Source organism: Hippopotamus amphibius, chromosome 10 (genome assembly GCF_030028045.1).
Source record: "Hippopotamus amphibius kiboko isolate mHipAmp2 chromosome 10, mHipAmp2.hap2, whole genome shotgun sequence".
Classification (NCBI taxonomy): domain Eukaryota; kingdom Metazoa; phylum Chordata; class Mammalia; order Artiodactyla; family Hippopotamidae; genus Hippopotamus; species Hippopotamus amphibius.
Window position 1 is genome coordinate 12,688,073 of NC_080195.1, and position 15,850 is coordinate 12,703,922.

General features: G+C 43.9%; 1 protein-coding gene and 1 long non-coding RNA gene across 7 annotated transcripts in view; one reads left to right on the top strand and one right to left on the bottom strand.

Moving 5' to 3' along the window:
• The window catches only part of IRF2 (interferon regulatory factor 2), a 149,514-nt gene extending 145,681 nt beyond the window's left edge, over positions 1 to 3,833 (bottom strand). For 4 of the 6 annotated variants that reach the window (XM_057697009.1, XM_057697010.1, XM_057697011.1 and 1 more), the window contains exon 1: positions 3,639 to 3,833. The gene's annotated coding sequence lies outside the window, so the exon portion shown is untranslated. Of the gene's footprint in view, positions 1 to 3,234; positions 3,280 to 3,353; positions 3,410 to 3,638 lie in introns of those variants that run through there. The other 2 variants (XM_057697013.1, XM_057697012.1) reach the window with 2 other exon arrangements.
• A 265-nt stretch (positions 3,834 to 4,098) lies between these two features.
• Positions 4,099 to 14,576, top strand: LOC130830084 (uncharacterized). Its single transcript, XR_009047718.1, has 3 exons — positions 4,099 to 4,262; positions 13,074 to 13,234; positions 13,319 to 14,576. It is a non-coding gene; the product is annotated as an uncharacterized LOC130830084 (long non-coding RNA).
• Positions 14,577 to 15,850: the final 1,274 nt, after the last annotated feature.

The window sequence follows — 15,850 nt, forward strand, 5'->3', positions numbered from 1 at the left end:
CTTGATATAAAGAGGAAAATACATTGGTCCAATCATTTTTATTTCCATATCATTTGGTCTCCATGGACACCATCTAACTTCTGACAGGAAAAAACTCACTGACAATATCATATGTCACTGTTAAATACTCTAATGCATTACATAAAACAGTTATTCCATACCATTATCTATATTCTCACAGAACAAGTAAAATCCCTTTTTGCTGAAAACTCTATAAGAGAAAGTCAGTATTTAATCCACAGTCATGATTCCCTGGCTTTTCCAGTTAAGAATAATCTGATAGAATTCTGAAAGTGAATGCCTTACATATTTGCAGATTGCTGTACCTTATGCAACCTTTCATAACAGTATCTCATTTGTTCCCAAAAGCAACCCTATCAGATATACAGTTAAGTATTATTATCACCTTCCATAGAACTCACCTCTAAAAGTAATTACTTTATTATTTTTTAGTTGGGTATTGTCAGCTCACCAACTAGAATGCAATCTCTCCAGAGGCTAAAGAAACTGTCTTCCTACCCCCCCAAAAAAAATAAAAATAAATAAAAATAAAAAAGAAACTGTCTTCCTGTTCCCAAGTTGAACCCACAGAAACTAGCAGTGTGGCTGGGGCACAGTGAATGTTCTAGGAATAGTTATTAAATGAATAAACTCCCTTATCTGCTTTAAGCCTTTTTTGGTATAAAGCACATAATAGAACCATGCCCCAGATACCCCATTTAGAGTTCAGTGGTCTGTTCTCCATCAAAAGGAAACTGTATGAAAATGCTCTAAAAACAAGGAAGCTTACATGCCACAATACTAAGAATAAAAGTACAGTGTCCTTGGAAACATGAGAAAATTGATGCATGTCAAACATTCAAATATTAAACATCCAAAGTTTCCAATTTTCCACCACTAAGTTTAAACATCTTTAACTAGCTTTGGTATACTGAATCTTTGCCTAATAAAGTACTCAGGAAAGCAGAGGAAGAGAAAAGTTGGGTCATGATTCACTGAGCTGTCAGGACTTTTGTTTGCCATAATTGGCTTCCAATTTAACCACACACCCTTACTTTTGATTATGATGACATTTTTACAGGTAAGTCTGAAATATGCAGAGTTATCTCTAACTTTTGAAGGTCAAAAGAAAAAAAAACCCGACTCATTGAGAATGAAATATGTAAATGTTTAATATTAAGAAGCAGTTACAAATCATAACAGACATGAACTCGGATCTAAAAGGCCAAATTCTAACTTCTTACACAACAGGCTAAGTTATAAATTATAATCATTCACTAATTACAGTGAAATTCTGGACTCTGCCCCATCAATCAATAGATGTTTCAAGGTTATCCCTTAAAAATGCCAGATTAAGTCCTGAATATTCCATCTGCTGAAGTTTCCTTAGAAAACACAAGTTTTTCCCAGGATTTCACCCTTTCCCTCTCCAAAAAAGGAATTGCGGGGGGGGGGGGGGGGTGAGAAAACTAGAAAATCCTGAATCTGTGTGCAGGAAGTTAAACAGGGTCCGCCGCAGGTCGTGGCAAGCAGCGTGCATCTGCCTAGCATCAAGACCATCCACCTTTCCCAGTCTGTCACCAGGCCCCGTCTGCACCTGCCCTTAAGCACCAAAAAGCGCAGACTGCTAAATCCCAACGTTATCTGCAGTCGGTCTGAAAACTAACAAATGAATGCAGGCTTGACAGCAACCTCGGTGATTCCTGAAAATCCACAACAGGAAATGTAACTATCCTCCACCCTCCCTCGACATTCATCAAAAGCAGACCGAGTCACAGCAACAGGGAGGCCAGTGGCAGAAGGCAAATGCCAGCACTTTTCCTCAAGTAGGAAGCCTCTGCCTTTTCTTAACCAAGGACAGGGAGCACTGCCCACACTGGAGGCAGGAGGCTGAAGAGGGAAGGGAGGCGGTAAGATGTCCCCAAGTTCCAAACACTATACTTCGGGGGCAAAAACGACTGAAAGCCCCTCGACTGCCAGTGCCAGGGGTCACATGTACAGCGATGCCCAGGGGTCCTGCCTACGCCGACTGACCTCGGCGCCTCGCCTGGTACCCGGAAGCCTGTTTCCGCGCCCGGCTCGGGCTGCCAGGCTCCTTCCCGCTTCTCCCCCTCTAAAGGGGGACAGGGGTGAGGGCGGCCAACGCAGCCACACCTGGGGCCCTGGCAGAGATGCCGGTGCGTCCCGGGAGGGGGATGAGCTGCATCCGGAAGCCCTTTGAACTTGGAAAGGCTGCCCGAGCCCTCTCGGGGCCGGCTCCCAGGCCGCTGCACCGCGAGCGGGCGGGCGCCACGATTGGCCACGGCGGGCATCGCTCGGTGGGCGAGCCCGGCCCGCGAGGCGGAAAGGAAGTGGCGGCCGCGGCTTTGCACCAACCACGTTCGGCCGGCGGGCGAATGCCACTCGGCGCCCCGAGCGGGGTCGGAGGGCGCGGGGCGGGCGCTCGCGTCCCCACCCCGCCGCCGCCCGCGCCCCGGGACCCCCAGGGGACGCCGGCCCCGGGCCTGCCAGCAGGGCGCCGCGCGGTCCCCGGAGGCTCCCCGCCCCCACCTCGCCCGCTCCGTAGCCGAGGCGGGTCAGGCCCAGCGCGCGAGGCCGGCCCGGGGGCGCCCGCGGGGACCCGGAGGCGCCCGGCGCTAGGCCGCGGCCGGGCCGCTGACCCCTGGGCGCGGCGCCCTCCGGGGACGCGCCGCCCGAGCCCCCCGCGCGCCGGGACAAGTGCAGTGACAAAGCCCCAGGGCCAGGCCGGGCGCTGGCCGGCGGGAAGGAGGACGCGGCGTCCCTCCCGGGCGGTGGCGGCAGCGGCCCAGCCCCCAGGAAGCCGGGCGCGCCGGCCAGGCCCCGCGCGCAGTCCCGCTCCGAGCCCGCCCGCCGGCCCCGGCCGCTGGCACCCGACGCCCGCGACCCTTCCCCGAGCCCGGCGGGCGGACGAGCCCCGGGACCGCCGCCGGGCGCCCCATCGAGTTTCCTCTGGCCGCGGCGGGAGGCGCCTCTCCCGGCCCGGGCGCGGGGCGCAGGCTGCGGGCGGACGGCGGGTGCCTGCCTATTTACGCCAGAGGCTGCCTGGAGAGAGGCACCGCCGCTGGGCACCGAGAAGGACCCGCTCCCCTCCTTCGGATCTAGTGGCGACGGCATCGGTAAACACACAGACGCACACACACATGCACACGATAATTTTGTTCTAAAAGGAGGCCCGACTCCAGCGGACCTGCACCCCCCCCACACACACAACACCTGGGGCGCAGAATCACACAGAGCAGGTCTGTGTCCATGGAGCCACCTCTCCGCATCTGCAAATCCAAAAGTGAAATTAAACCTCCACCAACCTCCTCCTCCTCCTCCTCCCTCTCTACCTCCTCCTCCTCCTTGCAGCCTCAGCAGCCCCAGCAGCAGCAGCAACAGCAGCAGAACCTGCCTCCCCTAAAACCAGACGATCCATAACAGCGCCGACTGTTCCTCCAAAAAATCGGTATTAATATTTATGAACCTCAGCATTTTCCGTCTGCAAAACATCGTGTCAAGCCATCAGGACGCGCGCGCGCACACACACACACACACACATCCCCTCCAGTCCTCATAAACATGCCCTCGAGAAACACACACACGCACAGTCACAACTATTATTTGAAAAATGTTACCTCTCAGTGTGCTTTTTCACGCTATCAATACAATTCCGCAAGGCTTAAGTGTTGCTAGGGTGTGTGAAATGGAAATGAAAGCCCGTCAGTTGAATAATCGCAGGAGCAAAACTAAAAGTTACTCCCCGGCTTGCCTGAGAACAGTCCAGATCGAAAGCAAAACAAGGAGAGGAAACTGCGAAGCGCTGAGGCTGGAAATCCCCCCACCCCCCGCCCTCCCGGTGCCTCGCTCCCTCCCTCCCTCCCTCGCTCCGGCGCCCGCTCCCCCCTCCGCCCTCCTCCCTCCGCCCTTCCTCCCCAGTGTTTGTTTCAAGCTTGTGCAACCGGGAGGTGGAGGCGGAGGGAGGGCGCGAGCCGCCCGGCCGGGAGGTGCGGAAGTTCGCCGCCGCCGTTCATTGGCAGGCAGCGCGGCTTTCATCATTTCTCAGAAAAGTCAATTTCATTTTCACTTCCCCACGTCGCGGCCGCGGCAGCAACAAGCGGCTGCTCGTGAGTCGGCGGCTCGCACACCCGGGCCGCTCACCCTCGCCGCGCGAACACCCGAGTGGGCGTCCCGAGGTGGGGGTACGGGGCTCGAGCCTGGGTTCCGGGCCATACGCTGGCGGCGGTAGGAGGAGCGGGCAGGTACCTCCCTGACTCTCCATCCTAAGGGTTACCTGAAGGTTGGGAAGGAAGGGGGGAGGAGGGCGTGTCGGGGAAGCAGAGCTCTGGCCGTCCAGTTGGTGGGGCAGGTGTAAGCGGTGTTCAGAGCCTCGGTTTTCGGAGCGAATAAAAATTCACTTTGTAACACTGCCCACTTCCAAGGAACACAGGGAGCTATTACCGGACCAGACAGCATTACTTAGGTACTAGTGCGATAACTGGGCCAAGTGACGCATCCGTAACTTTATTTGAACACTTATCAGTAGTTGAGGGTATAACCATTTGAGGGGCAGCTGTCTTCTGCGACACCGCCCGGAGCTTCGTCTGGGGGCGATAAGGAAGGCCCTGCCCCAGGAAGTCGTCAGCAGCATCCTCCCAGACTGAGTGTGCAACAGAAGTTCTCTGCCTGCAGCATGAGATGGGCGAGGGTGAGAGCTAATTTTCCTGAGAGATGTCTTATGTGGCTGGTCTAGGAGAGAGGTTTTAGAGTGCAGTATATCCAGCCAGGTTCGGATTTGGCCTCATTAACTTACCAGCTGCGCATCCTCTGTCAAGTTGCTTAACCTAAGGCCTCAGTATTCAATGCCTTGAAATGGGGATGAGTGAGAGAACGCAAGAATACAGGTATAGCACCTGTCACTTTCAAGGTGTGTTAGCTCAAACGAATACAATTCCCTTGGGACCTGCCGCTTATGGGGTCCCTTGCTTTAAAGTATAGATTCTCATCTGGTTATACCTGTTTCTTCCCTCACGTACAGTTTCATTGGCCTTCTCCCAAACTTCTCTCCCCAACCCAGAAGGTCCCTTCCTGGGAGGCCAGAGCTACATATATGTAAATACTTTTCTAAAAACATAACTCCAGCTCCCCTCTTTGCCACAAATGTGTTGAGTTCTGTGGACTGGAAAAAGAAAAGTATCTCAGTATGCACATGTGGTGAGGAGACAGCAGAGGGTTCAGGATTCTGTTTTGTGACTGTGGTCTCAGAAATAGATCTCCCATACACTGTTATTTCTTATCCCCTCTCATAGAATACTATCTGACACAGCCACTCACTTTCTTATTTCATAAAGCAATGACCATTATAGGTGATTAGAATAACTATATACAAACTCTGTAGGTTAGTTATCACTCTTTACCCTCCCATGGACCCAAGCTAAAAACCCAGTAGTCCTTAATGTTTTCCTTTTCCCCAAACACATCCAATCAGTAGTATCTTATTTTCCTGTTGATGCTGATCCCAAAGCTCTCTGGGCCTGGCCCCTCCTCCATCCCCTTTGCATCGCCTTCATTCAGCTATGGCAGTGGCCTCAGAAATGGGCTTCTAACTCAGCCTCATCCAGGTTAACAGCCAAGTTAAGCAGAAAATCAACTTCAGGTGAAGCACAAACTCCAATTCTAACTCCACCCCTCAGAAACCTCTCTGCAGCCTTCAGAATAAAGTCCGTATTATTTCATAAGACATATAAAGCCTGATATAATCTGGCACCAAACTTCTTTTCCAGCCTTATCTGCTACAGTTCCCTACTGGAAAAGAACACACCTCCCTTGTCAAACCAGCTTTCATTCTTTTTGGTAAAACAACAGAGCCATGCTTTTGTTCGTGGTTTTGTCCTTAGCATGGTGTCCAGCACAGAGGCACTCAGCTACTTGGGAATTAATAGTTACTTGCCCTTGGTTTTCAAAAAATATTTTAGACCTTATCAGAGTATTCTTTAATATAAATGTAATCGATATTTATTGTGCAGAATGCAGAAAGTATAGAAAAGTTGAAAGAAGAAAATACGACACCTGCAATCTTACTAGTAAGGAGTAGGCCTGGTGATATTTTTATGTATTTCCTTCTAATAATTTTTTGGGGGGCCCCACCGTGCAGCATGCAGGGATCTTAGTTCCTTGCAGGGATCTTAGTTCCCTGACCAGGAATGGAACCCGTGGCCCCTGCAGTGGAAGCATGGAGTCTTTACCACTGGACTGCCAGGGAAGTCCCTCTAGTAATTTTTCTAAAGGGTCATTTCCAGTCCTCATCTGCTCAGTGTCTCTGTATCATTTAATAATTCCCATCATACTGCCTGATGCCTGTGTGACATCCTTCTCCTGTTTTATTTCTCAGCCTGCTCCTCTTCTGCTGCCACCCCCCTAAATTACAGTATTTCTAGACATGCTGTCCTTACCCCTCCTATTTTCTCATTCTACATGCTTTCTCTTTGAGTGCTCTCACCCACATCCAAAGCTTCAGATATCACTATTTGGTGATAACTCCATAATCTATAACTTCTGAACTCTGGATGCATTTATTCTAGATGTTCCTCAGGGACAACAAATTATTCATATCTAAACACATAACATCTTTCCCTGCCACCTTGTGTTTGTCATTTCATAATCAGCCAGGCAACTGGGAGGCATCACCAGCTCCCACTTTTCCTGAGCCCCTGGAGCTTCCTGGGCCATGGGTATCGTTTCCAGTTTCCAGGCCCCTAAACTCATAAAACTTAAAATGAATTTCACTCTGTTCTTATCCCCTTGAAGACATATCAGTGCACACCCAAAATATAAACACGACCCCCAAATCCACTGTGTATTGATATGCATAATGAAGAAATATTTTAGCCCTTTGACAAGATGCCTGTAGTCATAAATCTCTGTGGAAAAATGGATCAATATAGCAAAATATAACCTTTTTGAAAGTTTCTGGAAAAAATAGCCTTTGCCATACCAAAGAAATGTGACCAACACCTGGTCTAAAGCAGAAAAGGTTGTTTGAGCAGTCTAGTATAACAAAACGAGATGAGCTCCTGAGTGAGGCGTGTCTGTGTTTCACCGGCAGCATGGGATGTCCTAGGACCATCCACCTGGATGCATTAGGACTCATTTCTTTTCAAGGGAGTCGAGAGAGGACGATTACTTGGCCACGCAGCATTTGACCTCCCCATGAATAAAACTTAAAAATACATTTAAGGTTAGCCCCTCTCAAATGGGTTTTTAATTTATTTTCCTAATAAATGAGAATAGTTTGATAAAATAATCATTCAAGTAATAATCATTTATTGAGTCAAGTAATAATCATTTATTGAGTGCCCAAGAACTTTTCTTATGAACAAAACAAATGAAAATCTCTGCCTTCCAAGAGGTTTTCTTACAGTCTAGTAAATTGGAATGTTAATTTCCATTGTTTCATCCTAGTAATGGCACAGACATCACCTCCATCTATAATTGTAGTTTTTAGAACTGTAAAACTTATGAATGTAGAATATGATGGCATGCTCACTAAAGGGTTAAGTATTTATAGCTGTGATTAAATCAGTGCCCCCCTCATCAGTCTGTCGGTTGATACCCTAATTTTTCCTACAGTATCACTGGTACCACTTCTGTCCTGGTCACCAAGGCTCTCTTCCATGCTGCTATAATTTAGCAGAGGTTATAAAATCATGGAAAATGAGTGTTCCACACTTTTGCCAGAGCAGTTGGCCAATACAAAGCCATAGATTATAGTTCTGCATTGCAGAGAATATCACAGTGACGTCTGCACTGGATAAATATACAGCCACGTCAGATTTCAGTTGAAACAGTAGAACTGCGAAGATGTTGAAAAAGCCATCAATCAAAGTTCAGGGACTATAGGCATCAAGTTGGAGAAATTATCTATTGTCTCATGTAATGGTTTCTTCCATTTTACTAGAAACTCTGAAATGAGGTTCATTTTGTGGCAATTATTGTCTGAAAATCATGAAAAATTGGGTAATATATTGCCCAATCCTTAGTAATAAATATTAATTTTGTCTTGTTCTTCTGATGAAGTAAGGGAAGAAATACTCTTTAAAAATGCCAGGATGTGGGTGTGTGTGTGTGTGTGTGTGTGTGTGTGTATGTATGTATGGGGACAGGGAGGGAGAGAGAGAATTTTTCTTGTCCAAAAGGAAGGCTTTCAACTTTGAAAACTTCAAAATTGTTTTGTTTTGCTATAATTTCTCTGTCTCATCCCAAATGGCTTTGAAATATTCTTTATTTCTCTAAGATAATAAACTATAAAGTAGTGCTTTTAAAGTCAGAAGGAAAAAGTGCCTATAGCCTTGCCTTGAGGTTCTTTAGAAACAATTATTATGATAGTTTCAAGTATTAAAAATGTTTTAAAAAGAAATAAATTTCAGAAAAGTCAGCAAACCACATAATTCACTGGATCCGAACAGTTGAAGAATTTTTTGTTACAGCTTCCACCATTTCCCTGTAAGCTCCTCACTCATAGCATGTGAACCTTGATGATGTTCAGTCTGTTCTCTTTCTCTCCAAACCTCTGAGCACTTTGAATAACACACCTTATTCTATTGGATAATGTTTGGAAGTTTGCCAATCAGAAAGACAGATGAGTCATGAAACAAAGGATTGAGAGTATTTTTAAATACTGGTACTTCCTCAAAAAGTTTCATCTCCACTACATCCAAAGCTGTAGGACAGTTCACACATACAGCTCTTGGCACTGCCTCCTTCACCTTAGATGCAACTCCAAGAGGTTTCCCAGCCCTGCTCCCCACTGGCTGGTAAGAACAAAACCCCCTGCTGTCATGGAGCTTACATTCTCTTTGGGGGTAATGGCAACAAACCAATCAACAAAGAAAATAGTTACAGCTTTGTATCCCTGTTCTGAGGGAAAAAACAAGACCTTTGGTAGGAAACACTGGGGGATCTGGGTGGTCAAGGAAGGTTTCTCAAGGAGAAAATGTCATTTAAGCCAAGACTTGGAGGAGAGGAGGCTGCATTCGTTTCCTGGGGCTACCATAAAAAAGTAGCACAAGCCAGGTGGCTGAAGTAACAGAAAGGCATTGTCTCACAGTTCTGGAAGCCAGAAGTCCAAGATCAAGGTTGGACTCCTGAGAGTTGTGGGGGAAGTATCCGTTCCTTTCCCGCTGCTTCTGACTGTTGGCCAGCAGTCCTGGGTGTTCTTTGGCTCCTAGAAGCATCACTCTCTGCCTTCATCCTCACGTGGTGTTCTCCCTGGATGGGCGTCTGTATCCAAGTTTCCCCACTTTATAAGGACACTAGTCTTATTGGATTAGGGGCCCATCATACTCCAATATGATCTCATCTTAATTCACTGTATCTGCAAAGACAATCTGAGGAACTGGGGGATTAGGATTTCAACATTTGAATTTTGAAGGGGACACACTTCAACACATAACAGGTATCAATTGTTTGCTGAAGCCCAGAGGCAGCGAAAAGAGTGGAGACAAAGGCCCTGAGAAGCAAAAGGGTCTGGCATATTTTGGAAACCAAAAGAAGGTGAATGTGACTTAAGAGTTCTGAATGAGCATAAGAAGGACACAGGCAGGGGTCAGGTGGGCAGAGGCCAGATCAAGGAGTTTGGATTTTATTCTAAGATCAGTGGGAAGATTTTGAAGGGTTCTGTCGTTTTAAAAGGTCACACTATAAATTTCCCAAATGTCTCCTCCACATCAATGAAATGCAAGGATTTCTTAATTTGTGGATTTCTTAGAATTTGCAAGTATTCTTTCTTGACCTCTCTGTTTATTACATGATGAATTCCTTGAGGAAACAACACATTGAGGAATTTGGAAACAGTTTAATCTTTTTCATTTCTTTTTTGTATTCCTAAATTAAAGTATTTCTTTTCCTTTAACTCTCTCTGATTTTCACCTCTACAAATAAAGAAGTAAATTTTACTTCATTCTTTTAACCCCACCCCCATAAAAACTTTCCTTTAAAAAAAAGAAAAGATGTATTCGATTGTGGATTTCAGGCACATGCTATTTTCCTCAGACTGTTTTGAGTGAACGATGATAATTTTCAGAGATTGTCACCACAAAATATTCAGTCCAAAATTTAATGGTTTCAAATGTATTTCTTTTTTTTATTTCTAAAAATTTTCAGATTTTTTTGCGTCAGAAACCCCTTGTGTGTAATAAATAGTTTCCACAAAACTGAATTTTTGTTGGCAGAACAATCAGCGTAAGGAAAACTTGACGATTTGCCTTGGACGTTTTGTAATTTGAAAGTAAATATTGGTTTAAACAGCCCACCAGATATTTTCTCAATGTCCAGCCGTGGATGCTGGGTTTTAAGCACCACTCCTCTCCTGACCACCAAAAAAAAAAAAAAAAAAGTCACTTTCCTGTTTTACATATTGAGGTTCTGAGTAAGATTTCATTTGGGGAAAAGGCTCTGTCACTTAGGGAAAAAAAAAGGAAAAAAGATCAAAGCCACAATACTACTGGCAGTCTGGCTTCATTTTCCTATAATTGGAGATAAGAAAGAAAACACAACAAACCATGAGTGAAGAACCTTAAGACTGAAGGAGAGAAAGAAATATGCAGACCAAGGGGCAGAAGCCTGAAGGAGGGTTGATGGCAGAGTTCCCTCTGGGTGGCCGTGCAGAGCCAGCCTAGGCAGAGGGACCAACGTCGTAGGTTCATCCTCACTTGAGTTGCTCAGATTGTCTCCATATTTCCTTGTTTTTATTTCCTATCTTGATGAGAACTTTTCATCTTTTCAGGGAGGCAGAACCAACAGAATCATGACTACTCATTTCACAATGGATGCGGTTGATGTCATGTTTTTATGACACTTTGGACCAAGCTTTTTCCCTCATTGAGAAACTGGAGGAGCACTACCCTAAGCCTGTCATCTTTCACCATGCTTACAAATATTTTTCCACATATATACTCTTATTGGTATTTTTGCTTATGAATTTAAGATAAGTAAGATAGTAGGAAGATTATGCTCCATTGAGGGTAAAAGGAAAACCAAGTTTTATATGTACAGTAAGGTCACCCCAGAGATGTTCTTATAAATAGGGTGAAAAGGAACTACATCAAAACATTAATAGTGGTTGTCTTTGAGGGATGGATGGGTGATTTTTTTCTATTGAAAAATTAACATTTTTAAGAATAAATTTTCCGTTTATTAAGGTAAAAATTTTAATATATTTTTATAGGTCATTTCAGAAAATTATTTCTTGATATGCTTATGACTTTTAATATAAATGACTTGTAAGTTTTAGCTAGTTTCTTCCATCGGACTTCAAAAAAGAGAACACTGGTTAAAACATCTTATATCTTACACTACATTCTTATAAAAATTTTTAAATCACTGTGTGGAAGATAATTTTTTCCTACAAATGCTACATAGTTTCTCCTAGCCTTTAGTTTTATCAAAAGATTCATTTTTAATGACTCTCCAAACAGAGCTCTGGAAAGGAACATATAAAAACAAACATAAATTAACATGTGTCCAGATCAATGGCTATTAATAAGTGATACATTCCATAATCATTATTAATATTTAAGTAAGCTTTTGGTTTGATTCACATCATGTTTTAAATATGCTGTTTGAAAAAGACTGAATTAAGAGAAATCTATAACAACTAAAGAATCTTCTACTTGTAAAGTTTCATTTATATGCAAGAATATTACTGTCTCCTTAGCAATCAAATTCAAATTCTTAGATCTCAAACATGAATGAAGACTCTAAGAAATATATCAAAATTTTATGTTACATTTTTTCTTTTTTGCCTTTCTTCTTCTGGTACTTTCACATTTAGTCATCGTATTTCCTATTTTGCTTGCTCAGTTTCCACATATGACAGGATTAGCAGAAGGGAGAGAAAATAACTCATCTGAAGGCCGTGAGGGGTAGGATGTCTCTTTCTGCCTCTGTCTGTCTCTCTCACACACATACAGTAGAGGAGGATTCTCTGCATGCAGAAACTCAACTCAGGACATTTTTCCCACAGAAATAATAAGAAACTATGATGATACAAGTATATAGTTTTCCTTCATTATGGTTAAAATTAGAGTTTGTGGGCTGGCCTGGAATACACTGTTTTATAACATTGTACACATGGGAAACTTTCATTCTGAAATCTAGACGGCTGTCTTTGAAAGACTCTGTGAGGGCCCCGTGGACTGTGTGGGCCTGGGGCTGGCGGCCCTCAGCAGGGCTGTGCTCAGCAGTTTGGAGGAGATGAGGAAGAACGAGGCCTGGTTCCTGATCCCCAGGCCTTTGCAGTCCGCATTGGGAGACAGGGCCCATGGTGGCAACGTGATTGTTTCAAGACAGAAACGTTACGTGGCCCCACTCTCAGGTAACATTTTAATATATTCATTTATCTGCTCATTCAGCATCTGTTTCTTGACTTTATAGTAATTATCTCTCCCTTTTTATAGTCTAAATGGTATTTTCTAATATAAATAATATATGATTATAGAAGAAGATTAGAGCCATACAAACTTCTTTGTAGTGACAACATCGGAAAGAACTTGAATGTCTGTCCATAACTGAATGTGAATAAACGGGGATTGATCCATTCTGTGGGATGTTATGCACCAATAAAAAAGAACAAATTAAGAATATCTATCGTCCTGGACAAGGGACCAGGACATATTATAAAGAATGAAGATCAAGATTCAAAGAAAGATTCATATTTTGATCTCCTTTTTGCAAAGACAACAGTGGAACCCCCCCCCCCAAAAAAAGTTTGAATTTAGAAGGATAAAGGTGTAGATACAAAGCTGTTAATATTGGTCACCTTAAGGACAGGTGAGCTACTCATTTTTTCTTTATTTATTTTTGTATTGAGGAAAAAGATGTTAACTTTAAAACAAAATGGAAATTTGGAAATACAGAGCAGATTAAAGAGAAATATTAAAATCACTTTGATTTCTTTTTTTTTTTTTTTGGTTGTGTGTGTGTATGAGAAAGGAGGGGAGGAGAGAGAGACTGCCTGTAATAATTCATTTTAAATAGACTTTTCTTGAGTGTCCACTATGTTTATGTCTTTTCAGGGCCCTTCTGGCAAGAGTGCTTCAACCCAGAGCCACCCAATAGACCCACAATGGAGACACTTTTAAGCAGGCTGGCATTTCACTTCCCTATAAAATCCTCCTTCTCTCCCTGCGGGAAAGGCTCATCATAGCACTTTCTGTGTATCTCCACTACCTGAGAGGTAAGGAGGAGCTTCCTAATGTATAAAACCCTGGGAATAAAGGCTGTTGCTCTCATGCCAGCTTGAGCCCTGCTCTCTTTACAGGTTCTCCTCTTCACCCTGATGAAGTCTCCTACAGCATCTTATAGAACCAACGTGGCTTTCCTCCAGGCAGGTTGGATGCACTCACAGGAGGGAGGCAAGCAGCTGGTGGAGTCCAGCCCACTGAGTACACGTTGACAAAGTGCTGTGCGCGTTTCTGCTCGACATTACTTGTACGTCCATGACATACGGCACAGAAAAGTACGTCGGGAAAAGTAGGGGCCTTAGTCCAGTTCTCTCTGTATCTCTTCTGAAGGATTAGTCACTGACTGACAGATGTCTGTTACATCAACATGAGAGTTCATCAGTCAAGCACAAAAGTAAACAATTCCAACAAAGCATAGCAAGGTTAACAGAGGAAAGGTTCAGGCTTCCCAGGTAGTGGGGTTTGAGCTGTACCTTAAAGAATAGTTACACATAAATGAGTAATTAAAAATAGATGTGTGTGTGTGCGTGTGTGTATACTTAATAGCCAGTTTTAAAAATCATTCCCAGAAGCTTTCAGACTTTAAAATGTCCTCTCATCCCACGCAGAACAGCCATCTAACAAACTCATATGGTCCTATAGTCCAGGCCAGTTCTGTGTTTAGGCCAAAGGGATTTTGTTGAATTGTACATTAAATATATTGGTATGGTTAGGAAACTAGCTTTTTCAATTAAAAATTGGATATGGGGCAGGGGTGGTGGGGAGAAAGATTCCTACATCCAACATGTGGAAGAAGTATGTTCATTTAATAAGATCGCTACGGCAGCTCTTTGGCCTCTAAAGCTATAGGCTGAGAACTATTTCCTCGTGATACCTTGATTCCGTAGGAATGAAAGAGAAAGATGACAGTCACCAGATCATTGCCTACAGATGCGAATTCCTTGGATTCTCTGAGGTTAGGGTGTCCATCAGGGGACTGGCTGATGTAATGCCCTGGGCCTGTCCATGGCCACGTTCAGGATGTACAGAACAGGAGCCTCAAGTTATTTGTTAATTCAGCATTCCACTTACAAGTTACTTTAATTACATGCCTATGACTATTCCATGATACCAGACAGCTGGTGAAAACTGAAGAAGGAAAAAAATCTAATGTCCAGATGTTTAGCCCGTGGTCATGTAGGCGAAACACCTGTGCACTCAACTAGTATTTTGTCCAGATGTTTGATGACCTCTAACCCTTTATCTATATAGTTTATTTCTTCCAGTAGCCAGTAGATTAAAATTTAATTTATCTCCAAGTTTAGGCTTTAATGAAACAAAAATAAAGGAATTATAAGAATCCACAATATGGTGAGTCCTGTTTTCCGCTCCAAAAATGTGGGAGACTCTGGTTTCAGAATGACAGAGTGAAGACATACCCACCCAACCACATTCTCTCAAAATTCACCAAGAAACATCAAGGAAAACAGGTAACAGTAATGCATATTCATCATGAGGAAACTAGGAGATGTCTGTGCCCATAGTACATGGAGACAGAATTCAGAAAGAGGAATATCAAAGACGAAGCAGAGAGAAAGAAAGTTAAACCTTAGCGCCTGCAAAGGGAGTTGGAGGAATATCTATGAGAAGTGAGCTAATTTTTCACAGAACCCAGAAAAGCACAAGAATAGGAAAGAATGGGAGAAACTGGGCTGGGGGCAGGCAGAAGGATTAAACTGGTCCCTCCAGTTCTCTACCCCCACCCACTTCCCAAGCAGTTTGTTGCCCTCTCCTCTCCCTCCAGACCCAAGGTGAGCAGAGGTGGAGTTCCATCTGAAGCAAGAGAATCGAGGGAGTCTGTGTGTGGAACAGTGACATCTCCATTTCCTTGCTACTGCACAGACCCAGAACACCAACGTCCAGAGTAAAATTCTAAGAGAAGAGGTTGGAGGGTGCTACCCCAGAGAAAATAACCCTCAGACAGTGATATCTGCAGGGCCTCAGCAAAAACATCAGCTGGTTCCCCGATGTGCCTGGTGAAGACCACCAGTGTATAAGACCAACACATGTATGCAGAGCTACCTGTCAGGTCAGCTTTTGGTGCCTTGCTTTTAAGAGTGAACACACAAGGGCCAAGAGCCATTCTAATATAACCATGATGGAAACAAACAGAATAAAGAACTCAGAGGAAACAAAGATAATACAGGAAGGAAAATGTCCAAAAACTTTAATATCATTAAAGATGTGAGAGAAGATATTGCATTTACAAAGTAAGAACAAAATGATATTAAAAGGAACAATTAGAGAATAAGAAGTTCCTAGAAATTAAAAATGCGATAGAAAATTTTTTAATTTATAGACTAATTGGAAGATAAAGTCAAAAAAAGTCAACATAAAGTAGAATAAAATAATAAAGAAATGGATAATAGGAAAAAATGGACACAATGCAAGAGATCTAATATCTAGTAGAAATTCTAGAAAATGAGAATTGAGAATTGAGTGGACAGGAACTTAGTAGAGGCATAAGAAACTTCCTCAGGAAATTTTGAGGAACGTGACTTTCCAGATTTCAAAGGCACCCCAATGTCTTGCTCCATATTTAAATGAAGATATAATGTGAAGATCTATAT